This window comes from Macrotis lagotis, chromosome 5 (assembly GCF_037893015.1).
Source record: "Macrotis lagotis isolate mMagLag1 chromosome 5, bilby.v1.9.chrom.fasta, whole genome shotgun sequence".
Taxonomy (NCBI): domain Eukaryota; kingdom Metazoa; phylum Chordata; class Mammalia; order Peramelemorphia; family Peramelidae; genus Macrotis; species Macrotis lagotis.
In genome coordinates, this window is record NC_133662.1 from 143,508,858 (window position 1) to 143,535,920 (window position 27,063).

Below are 27,063 nucleotides of genomic sequence, written 5' to 3' on the forward strand. Positions count from 1 at the left end.
TTTATTCTTTCAATTTCTTTTTCATCTCTTATTGCTGAAGCTAACATTTCTAATGCAATATTTAAAAAGTAGTGGTCATAATGGGCATCCTTGTTTACCCTGAACTTACTAGAATTCCTATTAAGCTTGAACCCATTATATATGATGCTTGTTGATAGTTTTAGATAGATCAAGCTTTCATCATAACCTGAAAAATATTCATTTACTATTTCTGTCTTTCTGCATTTGAGTTTTTTAATGCTCAACATATGATCAATTTTGTGTATTTGTTATGCATCAGAGAAAAAAAAGGGTATGTTATTTTCTTTCCCAATTCAATTTTCTCCAGAAGGCTATCATTTGTAACATTTATTCACCTCATTCATTTCCTTCTTGTTTATTTTATGATTAGATTTACCTAATGCTGAGAGAGGGAGGTTAAAACCCCTAACAATATAGTTTTAACTTTCTTTCTGTAACTCAATTGTCTTCTCCTCTAAGAATCTGGATGCAATACCACTTGGTACACACATGTTTAGTATTGAAATTATTTCATTGTCTAAGGTACCCTGTAGGAAGTTGTAATGTACTTCCTAACCCCCTTTAATGGGATCTATTTTTGCTTTTCTTTTGTCTGAGATAATGATTGCTACCTCTGCTTTTTTCACTTCAGTTAAAGCATTCTTCTGCTCCAACCTTTTACCTTTCTTTTGTTTATCTCTGCACTTCAAATGTGTTTTCTTATACATATTATACATAGCAATATGTACCTATTATATTATGCACAGAATTCTGTTTTTTAATCCACTCTGCCATCCACTTCTATTTTATGAAAGAATTAATCCCATTTACATTCACAGTTATAATTGATAAATCTTTATTACCCTTAATCCTATCTCCCCTCTGCATTTTTTCTTCCTTTCACCCTATCCCTCTTCACTAGTGTTTTGCTTCTGAATACAGCCTCCCTCAAAGTCTCCCTTCTATCAGCCACCCTCACTTTTTCTTCCCATTTCTCCTTTTCCCCTTCTTCCTTCCTTCCCTCTGTTATTAGTTCTTGTGTCTCTTCCCCTCCTTTCCCCTTCTAATATTTGAAGGGTAAGATAAACTTTTAAACTCAATTGAGTGAACCAATTTCAATAAGAACAAGATTCAAGCTGTTCTCACCCCCCCTTCTTTCCCTCTACTGTAATAGGTCATGTGGGCCTCTTCATGTCATAAAATTTATCCCCATTCTGACTCCCCATTCTTGCCCTCTCATTACAATTTCCCCTTTTGTTAATGTCTTAATTTTTTTTAATTCATCCCATCACAATCAATTTATGTCCCTACCTTTAGCTTGAGTATACTCACTCTAATAGTGATATCATTCTCAAGAGTTATGAGATCTTTCTCCCATGTAGGAATATAACAACTTTAAAGTAGTCTTTTTCCCCATTTACCTTTTCATGTATCTCTTTAATTTCCTGTTTGCAGATCAAATTTTCTGTTCTGTTCTGGTCTTTGCATCAAAAAAGTTTGAAAATTACCTATTTCATTAAATATCCATCTTTTTTCTTGAAATAGTATGCTTAGGTTCTGCTGTGTAGTATATTTGTGGTTGTAAAACAAGCTCCCTTGCTCCTCTGGAATATTATATTCTCAGCCCTTTGATCCATTAATGTTGATGCAGCTAATTCATTTGTAATCCTGACTGAAAAATCTTTGTATTTGAAATGTTTATTTTGACCATTTTGTAGGAATTTCTCTTTGATCTAATACTTTGGGAATTTGACTATAATATTCCTTGGCATTTTCACTTTGGAGCCTCTTTCAAGAAGTGATTGGTGCATGCTTTCCATGATTATTTTGCCCTTTGCTTCCAGGATATCAGGGCAGTTTTTCTTGAGTATTTCCTGAAAAAAAATGCTATCCAGGTTTTTTTTTATAATATCTTTCATGTAGTCCAATAATCCTTAAATTATCTCTTCTGGATCTATTTCCCAGGTTAATTTATCAATAATATATTTTATATTTTCTTCTATTTTTTTCATTTTTTTATTTGTTTAACTAATTATTGGTATCTCATGGTCATTAATTTCCACTAGCTCAGGGGTAGCTAGGTGGCACAGTGGATAGAGCAACTAACCCTGAATTCAGGAGGACCTGAGTTCAAATGTGGCCTCAGATACTTAATAATGACCTATCTATGTTGACCTTGGGCATGCCACTTAATTCCATTGCCTTGCAAAACAAACAAACAAAAATTTCCACTAGCTCCAGCCTATTCTTCAAGGAGTTATTTTCTTCAGTTGACTTTTGCATCTCCTTTTCCATTTGGTCAATTCTGTTTTTAAAGGAGCTCTTATTTTTTTTTTTCTATTTGCCCAATTATATTTTTTGAAGGAACTATTTTCTTTTTACATTTTCTCATTTGTATTTTTAAAGAAATTGTTTTCTTCTGTTACTTTTTTGTTCAAGATGTTATTTTTCTCTTGCATTTATTTTCCTGATTTTTTCACTTGATTTTTAAAATCCTTTTTGAGCTCTTCCTAGAAATCTTCTGGATTGGAGACCAATTTATATTCTCCTCCGAAGCTTCACATATAAAAAAAGCTTCTACCATCCTTTTCTGAGATAGCATGTTGCCCCTCCTTATCTTCAAGGTAACTTTTATTAGGCCCTCCTCTCTCTCTGACCTTTCTTATCCATTTTGAGATTTGTTACTAAGGTTCTTGTGTTATGTTACAGACTTTAGATGTTGAGAACCCTAGAGGTTTACTTACTGCCTTAGGCCACTGATGTCAGGAATTCCAGAAGGTTGTTCACTGGGCCACAGGGGCTCTCTCTCCCAAGACTATCCTTGCTGGGGATGTCAGTCACCCACTCCTTGGACTGTTCTGAACAGAGGAAACACCTGGGACTCTCCACATTGAAGGCAAGCAACCCAGTAACTGGGGTGAGCCCTGCAGACTGGCAACACCAGAGACTTGCTATCTAGGTCATGTGGGCTAAATGGGAGTCCAGATTAATGGAGTTAGAGATGTTACTGTCCTCCCAGGCAATTGACCCAGACCCCCCACAATTCCAAACTGTAAGAGCCTCCACCACAGATCTCTTCCACAGTCAAGGACCCCACCTCACCCCATTCATGTGCTGAGTTTTTGTTCTCTGCCTTGGGTATCCTCATGGCTCCCCCCCAGTGCCAAACCTGTTCTTTTGTGGATTGCCAAAATCTGTTTAGAGGCATTAGAGGCTAACGTCATTAAAAAGAGAATCCTTTTTGTCATTCACTTGAGATCATCCACCATTTCTTTTTCCTATTTTGGTTAGGTAATAGAAATCTTTCTGTTGTTACCGAGTGTGGTGGGGCCACTGTTTTGATAATAATGTGCATGTTTTCTTTAGATACTTTTTATACATAGCTGGAAATTTTATTAAGTTAAATTTGCTAGTATTGTGAAGGTGACTATATCCCAGAATCTTTTCTTCTGATCATTGAACATTGGCTTCAGTATGCTAGTTTGTTTTATGACAAAGTCACATTTTACGTTTGATATATCTTGCTTCAAAAAAGTCTAACATATTTAAGTATTATATTCATACATTGAAAATGATGATGATGATCATAATGATGAATTTTAGGGGGGAAAGAGGTGACTCAAAATCTCAGAATTCATCTAAAAGATAGAAAAGGAAGGTCAAATACTGTGCTAGGCATTGGGTTTATAAGTAAAAGAATGAATTAACTTTTACTTGCAAAAAGCTTCTAATGGGAAAGTCAAGAACATATAAAAATTCATACAATGTCAACATAAATTTAATAAATACTTACATATACACAAATACCTAAATATAAAGGCATAGTTAGAGAGAAGACACTAACTATTGGTGAGGGAGATCAAGAAAATGTTCATCAAAACACAGTGTCTTAAAGGAAGAGATTTTAGGGGGATAACGGGCAAGGAAAGAGTGGTTTCAGGAGCAGAATGAATGTGGTTGGATAGAGAGTTCATCAACCAATTTAAAATTCTAACCAAACAAGATAAGTTATATCCTAGATACTTAAAGAATTGACATATGACTCTGATTCAATGTCAAGCAGCTCTGAAATTAACCCTTTAGGGGAATTAGAGAATGTAGATAAGGTCATAATTTTTCAAAGGAGGAAGGAAAAAAAAAAGAAATGAATCTGAAAACCATAGGCCAGAGTATATAAACTATAGACCAGTGAGTATTATTTCAATTCCTGACAAAAATTCTAAATTGTATTGTTAAATGAATGAGACTTGGAGTCAGTTATTTCTAACTTCAAATTAAATTTCAACTTATTAGCTATAAAATCCTAAACAACTCACTTAACCATTTCCCTCAGTTTCTTCAATAGTAAAAATAGGAATAATAATAGCACCTACCTCAGATGTTTGTGAGGATTAAATGAAAATTAAAGCATTTGTACAGTGCCTGATATAAGTACCATAGAAATTTAGTTATTAAATATTAGCATCATTTTATTAAGAACAGGTCAAACCAATATAAGTTCATTTTCTTTTTTGATAGGGTCACTAGATTGGTAGATTGAAAGAATACTTAAAATATAATTTCTCCTTTGTCATGAAAGCATTTGAAAAAAAGCTTTCAAACTGTGCAGACAAAAGAGGAGTATTTGGATATATAGTTATATTTAGGATATATATATATATATATATATATATATATATATATATATATATAGCCTAAAACATATAAGGTAAGAAATGACTGAGTGATTGAACTCAAAGAGCACTAAAAAAGTTGAATGAAGTTTTTTAATTGAGTATCCCAGATATCTGTCACTTTTTAATATTTAATTCTTCATCAATTATTTTGATCACACATAGAAGGCTTGCTTACCAAAATTTGCAAATCATAAAAATCTAATACAGATAGATAATTAACAAATTAGGTAACAGAGTCAAGTTCATCTTCACTTGCTAGAATAATGGACTGAATCTCATAAGATAAAATTTCATAGGAATAATTGTGAAGACCTATAATTGGATTCTAAAAATTAATTTTCCAAGTGTACCATTGGAAGGGATGGTGGGAAGAGGGAGAAATAAAATATGGATAGAAAATATTTCCTCTGAAAAACAACATAGGCTTTCAAGTAGGCTGCATTCTTAATATTAGCCAACATTGCCTCATGCATGATGAAATAGTTGATATGTCTAAGCTTTCCAAAATTATAGAAAGGGAAATCTCATTGTATTTTGCTCTGGACAGCCTGCAGTTGGAATACTGTATTCTTCAGGACATTGACAAACTGAAGGAGATCCACAGATGGTAGCCAGAATACAGATGGCACCATAAAAGGATCAGTTGAAGGAACTGAGGATTTTTAACCTAGAAGTGATAAAAAAAATTCTGCTTTCAAATAGATAGAGTTTTGGTATTGAAAAGGGATTAACCTAGTTCTGCTTGGTTCCAGAGCAGAACTTGTAAGGAAAAAAATTCCTAGCAATTAGTTGCTTTTACAACTTTCTTTGTAGCTCATCACAATATCCACCACATAGTAGTCACTTAAATATTTATTCAACAGTTGAAAATGTCTACTTGTTGAGAGTGTTGTGAAGGAAAATAGTATAAAAATATAGTTTACACTAGATAGCCTCTGAGATCCCTATCAATTTTGAGGTACTATGATTTGGGACATCACATTCTATGAACTCATTTCCCCTCTAATGAATATGTTCATGTTTTCCTGAAAGAATCAGCTCCCATGGGAAATGTTCATACCTGTGACAGAAAGGACACAGGTGACATTTGTAGAAGGCAACATCTTGGTAAATTCACAGTTCTATCTTGCCTCATAGATAAATATATCTTCTATGGAATGCATTCCTTAGTGTTGCTTTAAATTATTTCTCACTATCTCTTCAGACTTGATATATTCAGTTTTTAGGACAACAATTATAGAAGGCAAACTTAGGTTAATCTCATATCAGACTTTGAGCTTCTTGAAGAAAGGAACCATGTTATATTGATTTGTTTAATACAGCACAGTGCTTAGCAATGTTTCATGTAATTAGAACTCAAATATGTAATAACACAATGAATGAAATTACTTTTAATAGATATCATTTCTTTGAAATAGGAAATTTCAAAACTCATTCCACTTTCCATTTTCTTCTCACTCTGGTTTCATCTCTATTGAACAAGATCCATCACCATCACCTTACTCCTTGATTTTGGGCTTCTTTTATGGGTTGTCTTTCCTGATTAGATTGTGAATGCTTTGAGAGTAGGGACTGTCTTTGTTTTTATTAATTGTATTTCCAGTATTGGAGCAGCTAAGAAGTACAGTGAATGGAGTGCCATCACTAAAGCCAGGAAGACTTATCTTTCTGAGCTCAAACATGACCTCAGATACTTAGATTTGTTACCCTGGACTTAATCATTTTTTCCTCAGTTTCCTCATCTGTCAAATGACCTGGAGGAGGAAATGGCAAAACCCTTTAGTATCTTTGTAAAGAAAATTAAATGTTGTCACAAAGAGTAGAATGCAACTGAAATGACTGAATAACAAATTCATAGTGTTTAGCACAGTGCCTCCTCCATAGTATTCACTTAATAAATGTTGAATGAATTAGATTGAAATTTAGTTTCTAATTAAATAGTTCATGGCTTACATAATACTGAAGTACAAGGGATGTCTAGTCTAGTACTTGGCTTTGGTTATGATACTTTATGTACATTATTAGTTGCCCTCCCTCAATACTTTGGTGGCATCCTAAATGTACTAAATATTATGCTAATTAATTCACAAATTGTGCTTATATATATAAAATCATGTGTGATGCATTATGATGAAATATAAGGCATGATCTCTACATCAAAGGAGATAATACGACATGAAAGTCCAGAAAAGAAAAATAAGATATGAAAAAATTCTTGAAAAATTAATTTGTGATGTAGGAGCAGATATATGCACTAATTTGATTTGTGAGTGTAGTAGAATGAAATTATCACCACAGAATCTCTTATGTAGAAGAGATTTTATTTAAAGATCATTATTGATTAAAGACCTATAGCAAAGAGAAAAACTATTTCTTCCAAGGAGACCTATTTTATTTTTTAACAACTCTAGTTATTTGGGAATTATTTCTAATAACAAATCTGTCACCACATCTTCAATATCCACCTGTTTTCTTACTTTTATCTTCTGTACTCAGATAGAATAATCCCTATTTCATATGATAGCTTTCAAATACTTAAAGACAGAAATCATATTCCATTTCCACCTTCATCCCCAACTCCTCTTTTTTCCAACCTAAACTTTGCCAGTTTCTTCAACTAAATCCTGTGAACCAGAGTAGTCAAGAAAAGCTTCATGAAGTAGAAAAATCTTGAAATAATCCTTAAAAGAAGAGCAATAATTGTAGACTAGACATTCCATATAGGAGAAACACCATTACTCACAAACCACAAAAAATAGTGATTATTATGTTTTATTTGTAGTTAATGAAAAGATCATTTTGAAATAAAAATATGAATCAAACAGTCTGTATAGAATCATAATCTCAGGGAAATTTGAAAGGGAAGTTGCTTTTTTTGCAAACCTTACAACACAACTTTCCAAACACAATATAACCCCATTCTATAGTGAGTTATTTTTATATATTCCATAATACTGTAAATCAGTCTACCTTCTGAAGCATGATTCTGTTTTTTGTCCTTTGTTATTGAAGAAGATCAAAATTAAATCACTATGTTTGAGACAAAATACAGTGTGTTCAACTGTGGTTATCAGACTAATATGAGTTTGGGATGCTCTACTACTGGTCTGGCACAAATAGTCCATGTGAAAAACTGGGATATTTATTCTAAACCTACATGTGTTATGTTTCCTTTGAGGTGCTTCCTTCCTTATAGAGTGCAACACCCTCACTGATGAGGGCACACCATGCTGGGCAGTCCTGTGCCAGTGTCTCCCATGCTGTGCAATCAATTCTAATGTTCTTAAAAGAGGTCTTGAAGATGTCTCAATATTGCATTTTTCTGACCCCCTTGTGGGTGCTTGCCCTGTGAGTTCTCCCTAGAATAGTGTTTTTGGAAAATGTAATTCTGGCATTCTAACATGCCCAATCCATCATAGTAGCACTCTCTGCAGTAATAATGGAATGCTAGGCAGCTTAACTTGAGAAAGGACCTCAGTATCTGATATCTTCTCCTGCCAGGTGATCTTCAGAATATTCCTAAGACAATTTAAATAAAATAGGCAATTTAAATAGATTCAGTTCCATGACATACCACTGGGAGATTGTCCAGGTTTCACAGCCATAAGGCAATGAGGAAAGCAAAATGGCTCTGGAGATCCTCAATTTAATTCTTCAACATGAAAAAAGGTTACAAGCTAAGATCAAAGTGGAGGGAGTATTGGTGCATGATCTTCTATTTGCAGATGATTGTGCTCAATGCACTCTTAAGCAGAGAAGCAACAAAGTATGGATTCACTCTCTGCTGCTAAAGATCATTTAGGTCTAAGAATTAACACCAAGAAAACATAGGTGCTCCATTATCCTGCACCACATCATCCATGTGTGGAACCTTTGATTTCAGCAAATGGAGAAATTTTGAGCAAATGTGTAAAAGCTCACTTACCTTGGCAGAGTCCTATCTGAGGACGTGCACACTGACAATGAGTTTGACACATGCATTGCCAGAGCTAGCTCAGTATTTGGGAAACCCTGAAAGAAAGTATGAGAGAGAAGAGGTAGTAGCCTATCTACCTTCTGAAGCACAGCAAGAGAACAAAAGCTAACTGTAGAATATTTGGCCTATGACCTCTCTGTCAGTCCTAAGCTTTCATGACCCCACTCTCTGACCAGTGTTATTTCTAGCATGGGTTTCTATCTTGCTGGCATTTGACCTATGATATGAGATGGTTTGGAAAATTATTGCCTGGATGCATAGAATGATCACTTACCTTATATCCTCAGGTTCTGGTCTTCTGTCTGAAATGTAAACATTATTTTAAAATGTTAGTTCAAGTTGTTAAAGTCATCATGGTTATAATTTCAAGTAATGAATGCCTAGTGTGCCTGATCTTTATTTTACAGTCAAGAACCTGTTTTGAAGAAACTAAGAATGGGTTCAGTGAACCTCTGAGAAAGCAGGAAATAAGCTCAATCCTAGCTTTGTATATTTTTGGAGATAGAAAAGGTAAGTGAGCCTTTAGTTTTAGGAATGGAAGGAAAACAGATTATTTGTTAATCTAAAAAAATTACCCAATGTTCTGAACTTCACACACAGATTTTTAGGTGAGTACCAATAACTCAGTCCTACATTTATACTCCATGTGATACAATTATTACTTCTACAAAAACCAAGAATTTTGTTACATAATTTGATTCATTCCCAATCAGCTAGTCTTTATATCTGAAATGGGGTGATCTAATGAAAAGAATATCAATAGACCCAAGGCCTAGGCACCCATTTCTTTAAATGCTATGTATAAAACTGAAGCCGGTGATTTTATTTTATTTTTTAAGAAAAAATTTATTTGTTTAGAGTTTTACAACTTTTCCCCCATTCTTTGTTCCTTCCCCCCACCCCCTACAGAAGGCATTCTTTTACATTGGATCCACATCATACATTGATCTCAGTTTAATGTGATGACAGAGAAATCATATCCTTAAGTAAGAAAAATAATGTATGAGATAGTAAAATTACATAATAAGATAACATTTTTTTGCTAATTTGACAGTAATAGTCTTTGGTCTTTGTTCAAAGTCCATAATACTTTCTTTGGATACAGATGGTATTCTCCATTGTATATAGCCCAAAATTATCCCTTGTTGTGGCACTGAAGTGATGAGCAAGTCAATTAAGGTTGATCACCACCCCCATGTTGCTGTTATAGTATACAATGTTTTCCTGGCTCTGCTCATATCACTTAGCATCAGTTCATGCAGATCCTTCCAGGTTTTCCTGAATTCCCATCCCTCCTGATTTCTAATAGAACAATAGTGTTCCATGACCTATATATACCACAGTTTGTTAAGCCATTTCCCCAATTCAAAGACATTCACTTAATTTCCAATTTTTTGCCACCACAAACAGGGCTGCTATAAATATTTTTGTACAAGTGATGATTTTACCATTTTTCATAATCTCTTCAGGTGGTACTTGGTCAAAGAGTATGCACATTTTTGTTGTCCTTTAGGCATAATTCCAAATTGCTCTCCAGAAAGGCTGGATGAGTTCACAGCTCCACCAATAATGTATTAGGGTCCAAGATTTCCTACATCCCTTCCAACATTGATTATTGTCCTTTCTGGTCATATTGGCCAGTCTGAGAGGTGTGAGGTGGTGTCTCAGAAATGTGAAGCAGGTAATTTTAAAGAAATCAATGAATCAAAAAGCATTTGTTAAATCATTATTTTCCAAGCACTATCCTAAGTAGTAAAAGTTACAAATTCTTAAAGTGAGACAGTCTCAACCTTCAAAGGACCGTATGTTTTAATAGGTAAAAATGATATGTAGAAGGGAGAGTGGCCAGGAATATGTTTTTTGTCAAGAAATTCATAGAGAGATAAAACAATTATTTTCCACATCGCTTTCAGGAACAATTATATACATTTGAAAGCTACAAGTGGAAAGAAAAGGTAGAAGGGGAAAATATATGTGTATATTGAGATAATCAATGAGCATAGAGGTGGATCTAAATCAAGATGTGGTAATCTCTCACCAATCAAAAGTCTACAGTCCCCCACCATGGAAGACAAAGTGTTTGATTAGTGGTGAAGGACTCTAGAACACACAAACAGAGCATGAAAATAATTGGGAAAGTTGACATATTGGATGTTTATATGTTTATGTTTAACATGTTTAACAAGTAGCTTTCTGGCAGAAAAAAATAACTTTTAAGCCTAATACATTGCTAATTTTGTTCTTTTGCTTTCTTAAACTTATAATAATCAAGCCCTCGTTTATAACATGTGACAATCCCAAGGTGTAGATACTCACAATGAAAATTTAACAATCATATTGTATCTAGCAGTGAGTGACCCCAGGTTACCTTTGATTGGGAGTCATATTTCCTTCTTTCATTTGGCCTTTCAAAACCCGTTTCCATACATGTAAAGTGGTTTTGAGAACACTTTGACTACCTCATAAGGCCTTTGTGATAAATACCCTTTTTAAAATTTTAAGTACTACATAAAGGCAAACTCAGTTTATCATCAATATCTTTCCCTTAACAAAGCATTCAATCTTCCTTGACAATTGCTATTTGTTTGTTATCCCATAAATTCCTTTTGCTTCCTTATTTATGTTAGTTTATTGTTTTTGTTGTTTATTCAAATTAGTTCAGTTTTAATGGTATTGTTTCTAGATATGGATATGACTGAAAACTATGTATTATCTAGTAGCTGAGAGATCTCACAGTTTTTCTTTTACAATGTTAACTCTAGTAATGTAAGACTCAGAATTATTGGATTATTATCACAGAGTTAAATAGGCTTCCTTTCAAAGATTTTAGTATTTTTTTTTCTCCACAGGAAAAAAAAATCCATAGTTTTACTAGGTTGCATTGCAAAGGACCACCTCAAAACTTTCTAAAAGGCCTGGATGCTAGTAATAATATGAAGGTTCATTTGGCATAAGATCATTGTTTTTTCTTCTGTAAACTCAGGAACCTAAAACAATACCTTGCATATAATAGGCATTTAATGGATGCTAATTGAGTTATATAAGTGATATCTTATGATTTGCTATCTGATAAGCAATATAGATATGATGTAGTGGAAATTAATCAATCTTTATTTAAGTTCCCTATTATTTTCCAGGAACTATCTTAGGTACTAGGTATATGAAGAAAACAATAAAACAGTTTTTGCCTCAAGAAGCTTACATTCTATTAGGTTATGTAATATGTCCCCAAATAAGTAAATACAAATTATATACAAAAGAAAGGCATGATAATTTGGAAGAATCAGGAAAAACTTCAGGCAGAGCTGGATTTACAGAAAATTACAGATTCTAAGACAAAGAGATGAAGAGCATTGCATTCCAGGCATGAAGATCTATTAAAGAAAGACACAGGGATGTGAAATGAATTCTCATGGAAGGAACAGCAAGAGACCAGATGGACTACAAAGTAGAGTGAGAGAATAGAATGTACAGGAAGAGATGGGAAAGGGAGAGGAAGTGAAGAAAACTCAAGTCTTCCAGGGTCCATGTACTAAGGCTCTAGCCACTGTCCCACCTACCTGCATGAAAGGGAATAATGTTTAATAAGTCTGAAAAGGTAGCTTGGAGTCAGACTGTGAAGGCCTTTAAAACCAAGAAGTAGTTTATATTGAATGCAGTGAAGATAGTGAATCACTGACCTTAATAGGGAGCAGGATAATAAACTCTGTTTTTAGAATATCTCTTTGTCAGCTGAATAATAAATGGTGAATTGAAGAGTGGAGAGAGGGGTTTGAGAGGCAGGTCTACCAACTGGGTATTATTGCAAGTATCCAGATTAAGAGTGCCAAAAATATGGAATAAGGTAATGATGACTTCGTGATTGGAGGAGGGGGGAAAAGAGATGTTGTGCAGTTAGAATTGATAATCCTTTATATCTGAATTGGATACACTGAGTGAGGAAGGATAAGGAGGTAAGAATGAAAAGGTTGTTAAACAAAGTGACTAGAAGGATGTGGTACCATACCCAGAAAAAGAGAATTTTAGAAGGGTGAGAATAGTCATATCTTGGATGAAAACTCCACTACTTACACTGAGTGAGTATTGTGTATTTCCTCATCAGTAAAAAGAAGGATTTGAACTAAATAACCTCTAAGGTCCCTTCCAACTCTTGATCTGTGACTCTTCAAACACCAAGCTTCACTATGGTGAGTTTTTTTTCTTACAAAAACAACTCAATGGCTTCCTACCTAGTCATAAATATGTCACAGACCAATTCAACTCAAAATGCATTTTCTTAAGGACATATTAAAAAAAACTCTTGCTATCTGTCTATGCAGTCATTCATCTATCTATCCATCTATATCTATCTATCTATCTATCTATCTATCTATCTATCTATCTATCTAATCTATCTACCAACCTTTCTAGCTATCTATCCATATGAATTTAGATGTGCTTTTATAGGTCTTCAAACAAAGACTATTTGATCAGTTGTAGGGTATATTGCAAAAAGAGTTCTAGATTCAATATGGGTTTAACTAAAATTCTCTCTCCATTTCTCAAGAATTTCATAAGATCCTTGTTATTTTAAAGAGGAAACTAAGGTCTGGTATCTTAGAAAGAGATAACATGGTACAGTGGAAAAGAGGAATGAAACCAGAGTCAGAAGACCTGGAATTCCAGCTCTTAGATTCCAAATTTATGTGAATTTGCTGTTGCTTTTTTAATCTGTAAAATTAGTCACTTAGATGATTTGTTTAATTTTAAAGGTGAAATGAATAGCTAATTCAATGAAAGCAATCCATCAATCACATGTTGATAAGCATTTGGAGTGATATTCAGAGCAATGATCCTTAACCTGTGGGTCAGGAATCCTAGAAAAAGAGACTTTTACAAAGAGTCTAGGAATTCATATGTATAAGCAAATGAAACTTTTGTTTATTGAATATATACATATATATATAGAACAAGTGTCATTATTATGCTTCTCAAATATATATATAGTTATTCAAATCTATATCTTTTATTACAAATAAAATAGGGATTGAAAAGTGATTGAAATCATAGCATCTTTTGTGTCAACATGGGTTTTCTTAATTAACAACCAGTAATTTTTGTTTGCTATTATTATTATTATTATTATTATTATTATTATTATTATTATTAAATTAGAGGAGTATACAAAGTTTATTACTGCCCAAAAGGGATCTTAATACTCAGAGGGGTTAATACCATACTATGCTTTATGAGCCATCCTGTTGAATTACCAGAAAGATTCTATTTTATTTTTATGTAACCTTGATATCAACAATAGAAGTAGAGACTTGCCTTTGTTAATAGTTGCAGCAGCTGTAGAACATAAGATAGCCTTTCATTGTAGCAAAAGTGCCTGGTAATGCATCAGACCTGTCAGCTCTATCTACACCCTTGGTTAACACACTGTCAGGAGTATCTTCTTTGAACACAAATGAAAACACATTTACCCCCCCAAAAAAATTCCTCCTGTCTTTCCTGCCAAGGAGCCTTGCATTTGTATTATTTTTTTCAGTAAGTATCTATGTGTAAAGTGTCCTATTATTTTTGTCAAGAATGTGTAATGTAGTGGAAAGGGTTCAGGATTTGGAATTTGATGGAGGATCTAGTTTCAAATTCTGACTGTCAACTATTTTGGTGACTAAAAAAAACCATTTAATCTTTCTTTGGCTCAATTTCTTCAAATGCTATCCTTTACAAAATCCATGATATTTTTCATCAAAGATAAACACATATGAACATATTTACAAATATGCATATAAAATGCACATCATTCTAATACATATATGCACTCTATGGTATGTGCATGTTTGGGAGTGGTTTTTTTCTTAAAAAACTACTGAACAAATATAGAAGATGCCACCCACATCTGGCAGTGGGGGGGGGGACTATGGAGTCTGAATGCAGTGCAAAGTATATCACACACACTTTAAGTTTCTTATGTTTTTCTTTACTAATCATATTTTTCTCCCTTAGTCCTAATTCTTTCACAGTGTGACTAATGACTAACACAGAAATACATTAAACATGATTTTGCATGTACAACATATAAAATGATTCAATGCCTTGGAGATGAGGGAGGGAAGGAAAAAAGCTTGAAAAAGAATGAATATAGAAAACTACATTTATATGATATTGGAAAAAATAAATAAAAATTTAAAAAACTAATGAACAGAGATCTGAGATTTTCTATGTGACAGTGCTTTGCATTTGATTCACATTCAATACATATTTGCTCTATAAATGATTTGAGAACAGTCAATCTACATGTTGTTTTCCAAATAAATTATAAACAACAAAACCTGAGACACCAGTGATATACCTTGAATGATTTTGACACTTGTCATCCATTAATTTTTATTTTATATGAATAAAAGTGATCCTCCATATATGATGCATTTTGTGAGCTGGGATGATGAGTCATTTCCACCTGAAATGAGAAATGTTGTATTTATTGATCCTTACATGATTCTCACTTTCATCCTCAATTCCTTATTCTCAGGTCACATTGCCAGTGAATATTCTATCTTCTCATTTTCATCTTCATAACATTTCTTGCAACTGTCCCCTTCTCTCTACTCAATTAGACACCACCTTAGCCAAAGTTCTCATTACCCTTGTGCCTGGACAATTGCAATAATCTTTTGGTATTTTGCTTTCCTGGATTCAAATATCACTGTTTTTCAATCTGCTGGCTTCAAAACTCTCTTCTTTTCACTGAACGATGGCCTAATATGTTTCATTTAACTATAGATGTTTATTTGTGCTCTTTGAAATTCAAGGAACTATTACTATTGATAAGATTCCCAACAGTGGAAATAATGGTCAAAAATGTGGCATGCTTAGGTTCAAAGTTCATGCTGTCAAAGCAATAGTAATAAATAATTCATGTTCACCTCTGTTGCTTTGTTTTTAATTTCTAAAGTATCCATGAGAAGGGAAATATTAATAATACAAGTAAATAGTGTGGCATTGTGCACTATGTGGAACTAGATATGACTCCTACCTTTAACATTAACTGCTTGTTTCAAATAGTGGTCAAAGCTCTTAACCTTTCAAGTGACAAAAAATTGCAAATCTCAAAACACTGTAAATAATGTCCATTATTACAATAAAAATAAGGTAATGCGTTAATGTGCACTATTAAAATAAATATATTAAATACTCTCCCTTAACACAGTTCGTTTTTAATACCCCAGACTGCTCATTTTCTGATTTTTGTTCATCTCTCATTTTTACTTTTATTTGATTAATAATGTTCATCGTCCACCAAACTATCATTCCATAATTTGATATTGTTTAAATATTAAATAATTTTAACAAAGTAAACTTTTTTAAATAAATGATTGAATGTAATTTCCATTTTCTTCCCAAGGAATACTCATTGATCATTCTTATTCCTAAATAGATGTTACAGACTGTGTGAGCCTCTGGTTTGACTAATGTACAAACTCTAGATACTATTTAGATTAGCCAGATGATCTCAGTTTTATCCAAAGGGCACAGACTAATGTTTCATCTTAATAAATAACAAAAAAAGAAATATGTATCACTCCTGCAAAATGTAACAACATTATTCTCTACTAAGAACATTTTAGACCACCAGCTAAAGTAAACTTTCTTTAAGGCTCACAAGTAGTCAGGCAGGGATTTATGGGTTCTGATTTAAGGAACCATGGAAAGTCTTGGGGTCCATCATAGTAGGAATTAGGAATGGTACAATTGGGATAAGTTCTGGAAACCAAGGAAAATTTCTTCTCTGTACCAATGCCCTAAAATTCTGAACCTCTGACCATGTCAAAGAATAAAAAAATAATAATTCTGTATAAATCAGATCTTCCACACTAGAAAGAACCCCTCCTGCCTCAAGTCCCAATGTTAAACTGCTTCAGCTATCAGAAACACTAGTCTTAGCCCTAGCTCTAGTTGACATTTCCTCTCTGTAACTGTCACCAATAAGATTGATAGCAAAAGGCAATAACCTAACCAATTCATCAATATTGACATTGCTTACTGAGTTCACATGTGCAAGGCCAAACACACAGGTACACACACCTGTCTTAATTAGGAGAGGAACAGGCAAGCTTTCTGAGTTGATTTGGTGAATTAAATGTCTTTTTTCTGAACCCACCTAATTGTCCTGATTTCATATCCCTAAAGAGCTCCTACATTACTATTCAGAGATATCATATGATCAACTGGGTTCACAATTTGTTTCCCTGAACACCATGGTTGTTTTCATTCTGACATCTTTTCAACATCATCATCTTATTAAGACTAAAGGAGATCAAGTTCTTAATTCCAATATGCAGAATTATTAATTCCATATGTATAATCAGAAGAGGGAATTGAACACCAAAATCAGTCTTCTTCCCACCACTACACCACCGTATTTACTGACTTCTAAGTGAAGACACAGGGTAGCTAAGAGACATAGTGAATACAGTACAGCACCTGGATTCAGGAAGGCTCATCTTTTTTAGTTTAAATCAGGCATCAGATACTTCCTAGCTATATGACCCTGGGCAAGTCACTACCCTGTTTATCTCTATTCTTCAATCTATAAAGTGAATTGGAGAAGAAAATGACAAACCACTTCAGGATCTTTGCCAAGAAAACCTCAGATTGGGTTATGAAGAGTCATAAATGACTGGAAAGTGATTTAACAAAATAAGGAAACGTATCAGTACAACACCACTTCTATAAGCTCCATTTGGTTTTCAAAGTCACCTCCCTGAATTCCACACTTTCCGGAATTATTCCTACTTATAGTTCTTCACCTCCTGGGATGCAAAATCCCTCAACCTATATTTGGGTGTGAAAATTTCTTTGCCTCTGGTACAACAAGGTCAAAGCTAGGAGCTAGAGTTAGTAATAGCGATGTTGAGTATCTTGACTTTTCTAATTACAACAGAAATACCCAGCTATTATTATTCAGCAATATCCCAAAAGGGTAAAGTTTTTTCCTTTAAGAGAGTCTAAGATTGGGATTCAACTCATTGGGGGAAGGGAAAGCAAGAAAGAGGAGAAATCTGATTGTGGCAACCTCCCTTTTCCACTATTTTATACTAGAGCTTAATGGTGTCTAATGTCTCAAGAAATTAGACATATGTAGAGAAATCAATCATAGTGACTTTCAAAGTTAGATAATGTGACACTATACCTCTCAGCCTTTCACCCCATACTCAGAAATCTGGATCCCTGTCTGAATTTCTCAGTAGATGGAAAGTACAACTCAAGGGGGGGGGGAGGGGAGCTTGGGCTAAAATAAGCTTGTTAGGTCCTTAAAATGACCAAAGTCAGAGATTTGTTCTCTTGACATAGTATAGCAACCACAGCAGAGCTCTCTTTTGACTCTTGCTGCTTTTGTGGGGTTCCCTCCCTCCCACTAAGATGACTGTTCTGACCTTCTGCCTTTTCTTGTTTCCAAATTTGATGTAGAAATTCTATTAACTGGGAAGAAAAGGGGTCAGAGTTGGTTCATACAAGTGGCATCAGTAGAGTGTTGAAATTTCATTGTTTTTCTTCAAATGGCAATTGGTGGGGTGGGAGCAGGGTAAAGGAATTTTCTGAAAGTGTTGGATAATTTTAAAGGGGCTTTGCCTCCATCTGTCATTGAGTGGCTGTTTTATATCCACCAAGGTCAGAGGGAATGCAGCTGAACTCTCCTGGAAGCACTCCCATCTCTTAGTCCTGTTGCCCCAGGTGGATGTAAGACTGAAAATATCATAAATATCATAACATATCCGAGAAGCTCCAAAATAAGAGGAGGTGGAGAAAGAGGTGGATAACATGGGGGGAGGGGGCGGAACTGTTTAATTTGTGTTTCAGAGAAAGGAATGTCCCTTTCTCTGTTTTATGGTGTTTATTTTCCACAATAAAATAATAAAATTTAATTTATAACTAGAAGTCCATGTTTTCAAACTTAGGCCTTTCTAGGTGCTTTTGACATGGAATTCACTTAGTCTATAAGGTATTTTTAAAGTAAGTAACCAATTATCTTTTAATAGCCTTGCCAAAGATGTACAATTCAGTGCCTTGTATCATCACTCCATTTGCCTTCATATATTTGCGATACATTTTGTGCTTCAATTGTTGATAAAAGCCATTATTCATTGTTCCATGTTTTAGTTGGTAGAACACCAGACTCACAGATGATTAGTGATAACTGGAGAAGTGAACTTTCTTAGCAGTTCAGGGATCTTGTATTATATAAAACTGAATTTCTAAAATCACACTCTTTGATGTTCTCCCAGCACAAATAGTGAAGTCACAGTTATGTTCTCTCCCCCAAGAGAAGGATAAGGAAATTGGTTAAAGACAATTCTTTGGAGATAGTTCTTTCTAGAATGTTTCTCAGTGACTACTACTGATTTCATAACTTACATAAATTTGCCAAATCATTTATTTCCTTTTTTGTGTTGTATTCCAAGGATTTTGCTAAATAAATAAACCACTTGCTTGACTCTGATAACTAGTTTTATACTAATGATCTGTTTTTCATACATAATCAAAATATTTTAGTATACAATTTCAAGGGAAAAACAATGAATACCTACTGTAATACCATGTAAGGTCAAGGAACTCACAATTATATATTCTAATAATGCCTTTCAATATAAGGGGAAAAAAATTACTGCAGCCTACATGGAATTTGTTTATCAAATGACATGGGTTATTGATATACAAAGGAAAAATTGCAGGCCACAGAAGAAGTTATTTAATTTCATTTGTTGGTGTTTCTCTTTTTTAAATACTGATTTTTTTCCAAATAACATGCTTAAATAACTTAAAGATTCTATCTTTCCCTCCCATCAACTCTCTCTGAGATTGTAACAATCAATCTAGATTATACATGAGCAATCATAAAAAACATTTCCACATTATTCATTTTGTGCAAGAATACTCAAAAAGAAAGAAAGAATGAATGAAAAGAAGGGGGGAATAATATATTTCAATCTGTATTCAGACAACATCAGGTCTTTCTCTGGAGGTGAATAGATGTTTTACCCTGAGTCTTTTGGAATTGTATTGGATCAGTGTACTGAGAATGGCTGTTTTCCATTGTACAATTTTCCTATTACTATGTACAATGTTCTCTCAGTACTGCACATTTCTCTTTACATCACTTCATGTAAGATTTTCCAGGTTTTTAAAAACAATTCTGCTTGTCATTTCCTATAGAAAAATAATATGCCATCATAATCATATAATATAGCTTGTTCAGTCATTCATCAATTGATGAAGATCCTCTCAATTTCCAGTTTTCAGTCATCATAAAAAGAATGGTTATGAATACAAAGTGTTACCTTTTTCCTCTTAAAAAAATCTCTTTGGAAAACAATCCTAGCAATTGTATTGCTGAATCAAGTGTGAACATAGTTTTATAGCCTTTTGAACATAATTCCCTATTGCTCTCTAGAATATCTGGATCAATACACAACTCCATCAACAATACATTAGTTTCCCAGTTTTCTCACATCCCCTTCAATATTTATCATTTTCTTTTCCCTTATATTAGCCAATATGATAGCTGTGAGGTGGTGTTTACTTTGCATTTCTTTATCAATAGAGCATTTTTTTTTCATTTGACTATAGATAACTTTGAATTCTTTGTCTGAAAACTACTTGTTCCTGGCCTTTCATTAAGTGTCTGAGATTGGATTTGAACTCCGGGACCAGAGCCAAAATTCAAGCTCATGTCATCTCATTTCAATATGTAGCATTTTTAAAATTGCATTTCTCTTTTCATAACTACTTTACAGAGCTGAGAAAAGAAGACTTCATAAATTTAAGGTGCTAGGTAAATGAGTTTTAATTTTAAATTTAAGAACTAGAAACTCAAAAGTCTTCAGTAAATTAGAAAAACATGTGAGTGCATGAATATACATATTATATACATATAAATATATACGAAAGTAAAGGAAGAATGGAAAAAGACAAGGACTACAAAGAGGCAAGTATAGAAAGACAAATGGAGACTAATAAAGACATACCTAGAGACCATGTAAAGCATCAAAACACATAAAAAGAAATGGCAAAAGTAAGAGCAATATATCTATATATCTATCTATCTATCTATCTATCTATCTATATATATATATATATATATATATATATATATAATTCCTGCCCTCTGATCTTTATATTGATGTGATTAGAATTCAATTTTCATTCCACAACTTTTTTGGTAGAGAATCCTATCTAATTCTGATATTCTAATCCATCTTTGATGGATAACCTCATCATGGTCTTCTTGAAAAAAAAATCAACCTGTGCCATTTAGCTAATGTCACAATTTCATGAATGGTAGACATTGTTTCCAAAATCCACAAATTCCCCAGTCCTTTATAAAGTCATTAAATATTCATGTTAGTTGTTCATTCAAAAATTTTATTGAGGAAAGTATGAAGAAAAATGATTGCTGATTGATTCCATGAAATTTCCTTTTTAATACTTCATTAACAATTCAAAATTTAAGAAAAAGAACATTGAGTTACAAAGATTATCTGTGAAAGAAGACTGCTAAGGAGTATCCAAAGGATCACTCATATTTTAGATTTTGACCTTCAGAAGTCAGAAGATATCAGAAGGTGACTCACAAAACAAATCAAATTTACAAATGTGCATATCTACTTATGCGTAGGTATTCATATTTGATTACTGATCTGTATTTTTTCAGTGTTCCCACTAAGAGGCCTTCAAAAAATCATGAACAATAGAAGAAATACCAGTACCAGAAAGTAGTAGACAACCATCTTGATGAAAAAGAGAGAGAGATTTTCCAGAAACTATAGACCAGTGAATTCAATGTTAACACAATTCAACACAATTAGACTAACAATTAACTAGATGGCTTGTATATGATGTATGAACTTAAAAGTCATAATTTGAAGCCAACATAAATTTAGTAAGAATACAAAACATATGTAACTGATTACATGTTTCTTTTGATAGACTTTCTAGACTATACAGGACAATGTTGTAGACTTTACATCTAGAATTTTACAAGACATTTAATCAATCAATCAAACCTTTATGAACCAGGAATAAAAAAATAGTACTTGAACTCAACAAGATTGCATTTTAATAGAGGAAACACATGATTATATGCAAATATATGTGCAAAATAGATACAAAATTATTTTTGGAGGGATGTACTAGAAGAGACTTTGCATAGGAGGAGCATTTAAGCAAAGTTTTAAAGTAATACAGTAACCAGAGAGGTGAAGGTAATGGAGAGTGTCTTCCAGATATGGGCTACAACTAGTGCAAAGGGCAAAGGGACAAGAGAATGATTGTTCTTTGTGAGAAACAACAAAAACACTAGCTTGACTGAACTATAGGGTCTTCAAAGGAAAGCAATATAAATATGATTGGAAAGGTATTTTAAAGGCTGGTTGTGAAGCCTTAAAATGCCAAAATTTATCCTTTTCATTCATATTAGACAAATTGGAGAAATATTGAAAAGAAGAATTTTGCATGCAGCATCACGTATACAAACCATAATACATAGAGTTTAGTATAGAAATACTACACTCAGCAAAACAAATAGAGAAGAGAGGAGAGAATCAGGAAGAGAATAGTAGTCAGAAGGCTAGTCAATGAATTTCTGATGATGGATTATAAAGGGAGGACTTGAAGGAATAAAACAAAGTGTAAAAACCATTTATCAAGATTTGAGGAAGGAAAAAAGAAAGTCAGTGAATCTGATTGGGCTGAACTTATCTGGAATTACAGGAAGGGGACAAAATGGAATAGAAAGTAAAGTTAAGGGGCAGCTAGGTGGTGCAGTGGATAAAGCACCAGCCCTGGAGTCGGGAGTACCTGGGTTCAAATCTGGTCTCAAACACTTAGTAATTACCTAGCTGTGTGACCTTGAGCAAGGCACTTAACCCCATTTGCCTTGCAAAAACCTAAAAAAAAAAGAAAAGAAAAGAAAGTAAAGTTAATAAGACCATGAGAAAAAAAAATATATATATATATATAATGACTACCATGTAGAACTAAAGCAAAACAAAACATAAAACATTGAAAATGTGCAGAACCTTGACTGATGCAATGGCTAATCAGAATTCTAGAAAATCAATGTGAAAGCATGCTTCTTACTTCTTGACAAAATAATAAACCCAAGATGCAGAATAAGGCATACATTTTCAGACCTGGTTAATGTATGAATCTGTTTTGTTTGACTATTTTTTTGTGACAAGGATAATTTTGCCTTTTTTATACAATGAAAATTAGTAATTTGAAACATTAAAGTAGAGAAAAAACAAGCTATACATAAGAAAAGTGTGGTTTCACATAAAATAAATAATATTTTCTGTACTTTTATGTCTTCATATTTTGATAAGTTAAAATAATAAAATATAATAACTGTTGAAAATTTGTTTTCAAATATAAATGAGGAGATTTGACTTGTGGCTGGAAGTGGTGGGTTCCAGAAAACATTCTTGCATTATAAGAGTTAGAGGTGAGACATGGAAACAAATTACATTTGAAGAAAAGGACAGAACCATATTGGCAGAATGGCTAAATTTTCACAGTCAAAATATTATGACTTGCTTAGATGTTCTTATTTGCAGATATGGACTTCTGGTCACCCTTGCCTACCAATCCATTGGTACTCCAAGTTTGATTGTCTCATAGAGTATATGATAGGGAGCAGTAATAGTGTGAGATAAGACTGGAGGAGTAAAAAAGAATTCATTTTTTGTAAATTGGTTATAAACTAAGTTATAAATATCTACCAAGTTGAATTATTCTATTTCTAGGTAACAGGAAAAACATCAGTTTTGTAATTATATCTGGCATTTCATTTTGTCTCTACTCTAAAAACCCTTTGGGAGGGAAGTGGGTGGAGACAAAAAGACTAAAGTTCAGAACAAAAAAAAAGGAGTCTGCTAGAAAACAATACTGAGTCCATCGTTCTTTTGAGCTAGAATGAATAAATACTTCACTAATATTTTAAAGAATGTTTCATTAATTGTATCTAATTTGATACACTTGTGGAAGTTTGTCATATTTGAAAGAAATTACACACTGTCATTGGAGAGATGGAAAAAGGAAGCTTCTTGCTGGAAAGTCAAAGGCAGGGTTATTAGCTAGTTGTAATTAGCTAGTTGTAATAGAAGCAAAAGTAGAAGTAGAAGGAAGAGAAGTAAAAGAAGCTGAAGTACTGCTACTGCTAGTGCTAGTAGTAGTGCCAGAAGGAGTAGTAATGAAATGGAGAACCATTGGCTATACTATGAGGGATGGGGAGGCAGGAAACAACAAATCAAAGGAATAAAGAAAAAAATGGCATATATTTAGAAGGTTGAATGCCCTTGGATCATTATGGAAGCTGTGGAGGTATGGAAGATATTCAGAAATATCTGGTGATACAACTGATTGATTAGCATCTCTTCACCATTCTAATATAACTTTCTGAAGTGACATAAATGAATCCCAAGAGTATCAGAACACATGACCTTCCTCTATGCTCCGGTTTCATAAAGATACATCATTACATAAATAATTCTGAGGAACAACTTCCTCTCTTATTCATCTCATCCCACTTTTCTTTTTTTTAAGGCAAACGGGATTAAGTGGCTTGCCCAAGGCCACACAGCTAGGTCATTATTAAGCATCTGAGACCGGATTTGAACCCAGGTACTCCTGACTCCAGGGCCGGTGCTTTATCCACTACGCCACCTAGCCGCCCTTCATCCCACTTTTCTTAACAGAAAACATCACATACCAATCATCCCAAAAGAATTGAATAACAGTGAATCTTCCAAATTATTTCAATTACATCTTTATATAACTAATACAAAGCATGTTTTAAAAAATCCAAACTTGAGAAAATAAAATATTGTCTGATAATGAAAAGGAACACATTAACAAATTTCAAGGTTGTAACTAGGAACTATCTACTTGGAAATTATTGAAAAAGCTGTCCCAAAATTCTGTGATATATGTACATCTTTCAAGGACTAGGACTCAATTTCACTCCTTGCTTATTCATTTGCTGCAAATACATGGCAAAGTGTAGGGAAGGGAAGAAAATAATAATTTCTATAGTATCTACTATGTTCAAGGCACTATGATAAGCAGTATAACTATTACTTTTTTTCTTCAAAATCAAATGCTCTTTTACATTTGAGAAATCTCAAGGAATCTCAAGAAAAACAAGCTAAATGACTTATCCAAGGTTACATAACTGAAACTAGATATGATCTCAAGACTTCCAGATTCAAGTATAATGAATTATTTATACTGACATTTACCTCTCATTTATGAAACAGAAATCAAGTATATCGAGATTACTGAAATATTTGGTGTACATGTGGAAATGTCTGTATTTAAGAGAAGTTACCAACACAATATTATCAAGACCATCTCATATAAAATGTGATGTTTTCCACAGAGACAATTTAATGCTACTAAATTTCTGCTTAGTATTAAATCTCTTATCATCTCTTCTGACTAGAGCTAAATATGACTTCCCTCTTGAGAAAGGAATTGAACTAAAACATCTTATTAATTATTTAAGATATATGAATGATGTCAAACTATATAGAGTCACTGGAGGAACAGAGTAGAGATGATCAAATTAAACAGCTCCTTCATCACTTTGGTTTTCTCCAGGCAATGTCAGATAGTCAATCAACAGTCAGTTAGCAAATATTTATTAAGCAGGGTCTAAGTACTAAACAATAGGCTGATCAAACATGATGTCATATAGGAGATGTTATAAATGAAGATGTTGAGGCTTTCTGTTATTCTGAAATCAAAGGTGAATGGGAAGAATATATTTTAAACAATTGATGTTTGCGCTCCACTCTTGAAGAAGACCATGTCATCAGGCAAGTTATACCATGACAATCATTAAATTTGATGGGGAGGTGGGGAGTGCAGGGTGGGGTGGAGATCCTGTACTAAGTTGCCAGCCTCACTTTCTCCTCCAGAGTGAGCTGGATTCAGTTGCCAGATATGGATCAGGATGGCTGAAGATAAGATGTGAGGTGGTCAGGGTTAGGTGATTTGCCCAAGGTCATATAGGTAGTAAGTATATGAGGCCATATTTGAACTCAGGGATTCCTAACTTCAGGGTAGATGCTCTATCTACTGTGATGTCTATCTGAATAACACTTGTGCAACATATATGTTCTGAACTGTACAATGGGTTATACTAGACTTTGAATGCATGATAAGAAAACCCCTCATAATATTAAATATGTAAGCATATACATGCATATATATGATCTATAATTCTTAGGCAATAAAAAAATTCATATATCACATTAAAAAGGAGAGAAAAGAGTGATATACATTCTTAGAGCACATCACAAAAAAAGTTAAAAACATACAGAAATGTTTTGAGATCAAGGAGAATTCATGTCCTTGAGCAATAAGAAAAGATGATAAGTACATGCTACTGGATGTACAGTGTAACTGGTTTGAATAAATTCAATTGAAACCAATGAAATGGTCAAGATACAAGGGGAAATGAAAAGTCCTTTCATGGGTGAAATATGCCTGAAATAAGCCTATAATATGTCAATATAGATATGTCAAACAAATGAGTGAATCATGGAGATTTGTTTTCCAAGTAAAGGATAACAATTCAGGACTAGATCATAGCCATCAGAAAGTATTTAGGGTTATCATAATCTTAAGGATCCTATACTTACCAGTCAATATAGGCTATGCAAAAAAATGCAAGGGCCTATGAAATATATGACTTCACTCCGTAAAAACTTATCAGCCAAGTCACTATTTAGCAAAAGCATAATTTGGTCACTAGACTGACAGATGATGTATCCTGTATTATAAATATAGACCTCAAAATATCTTGAGAATTCAAACAATAAGCTATACTGGAACCAGGTCATCCATTTGTATGGAAAAGCCTATTGCCAAAAATTACCTAAGTTTAAGATTGATTCATAAAAACTTAAAATAATAATTTAACAAATATAATTGTATATTATAAATATAATTTCAAAAACATTTGAACTCCAAGCATGAAACAAACACGTACTGAAATCACACTAAGCATGCTTTTGATGGACTTTTAGATAATGAGCTTACTTCTTTATAATTTTATTCATCTATAAAAAGCAGTTATTTTATCCACCTTAACAATATATGTTGAACATTATATATAAAAGAATTATGACATAATAATGACATCCTAGGAATCATTTCCATTTGAACCCCATTAAAAAAGAGAAAATAAATAATAAATTTCAAAAAGAGGAGAATGGCATAACTAACAATAATAATACATAGAAGGACATTATCAGATGGTTAGAGTTAAAAATCAAAAGTTTTCTGTTTACACAAGCTAACAGATAGCATTCCTATATTACAGATACCAACTGTAGGATACCCGTCAAAGTTTAACAGATA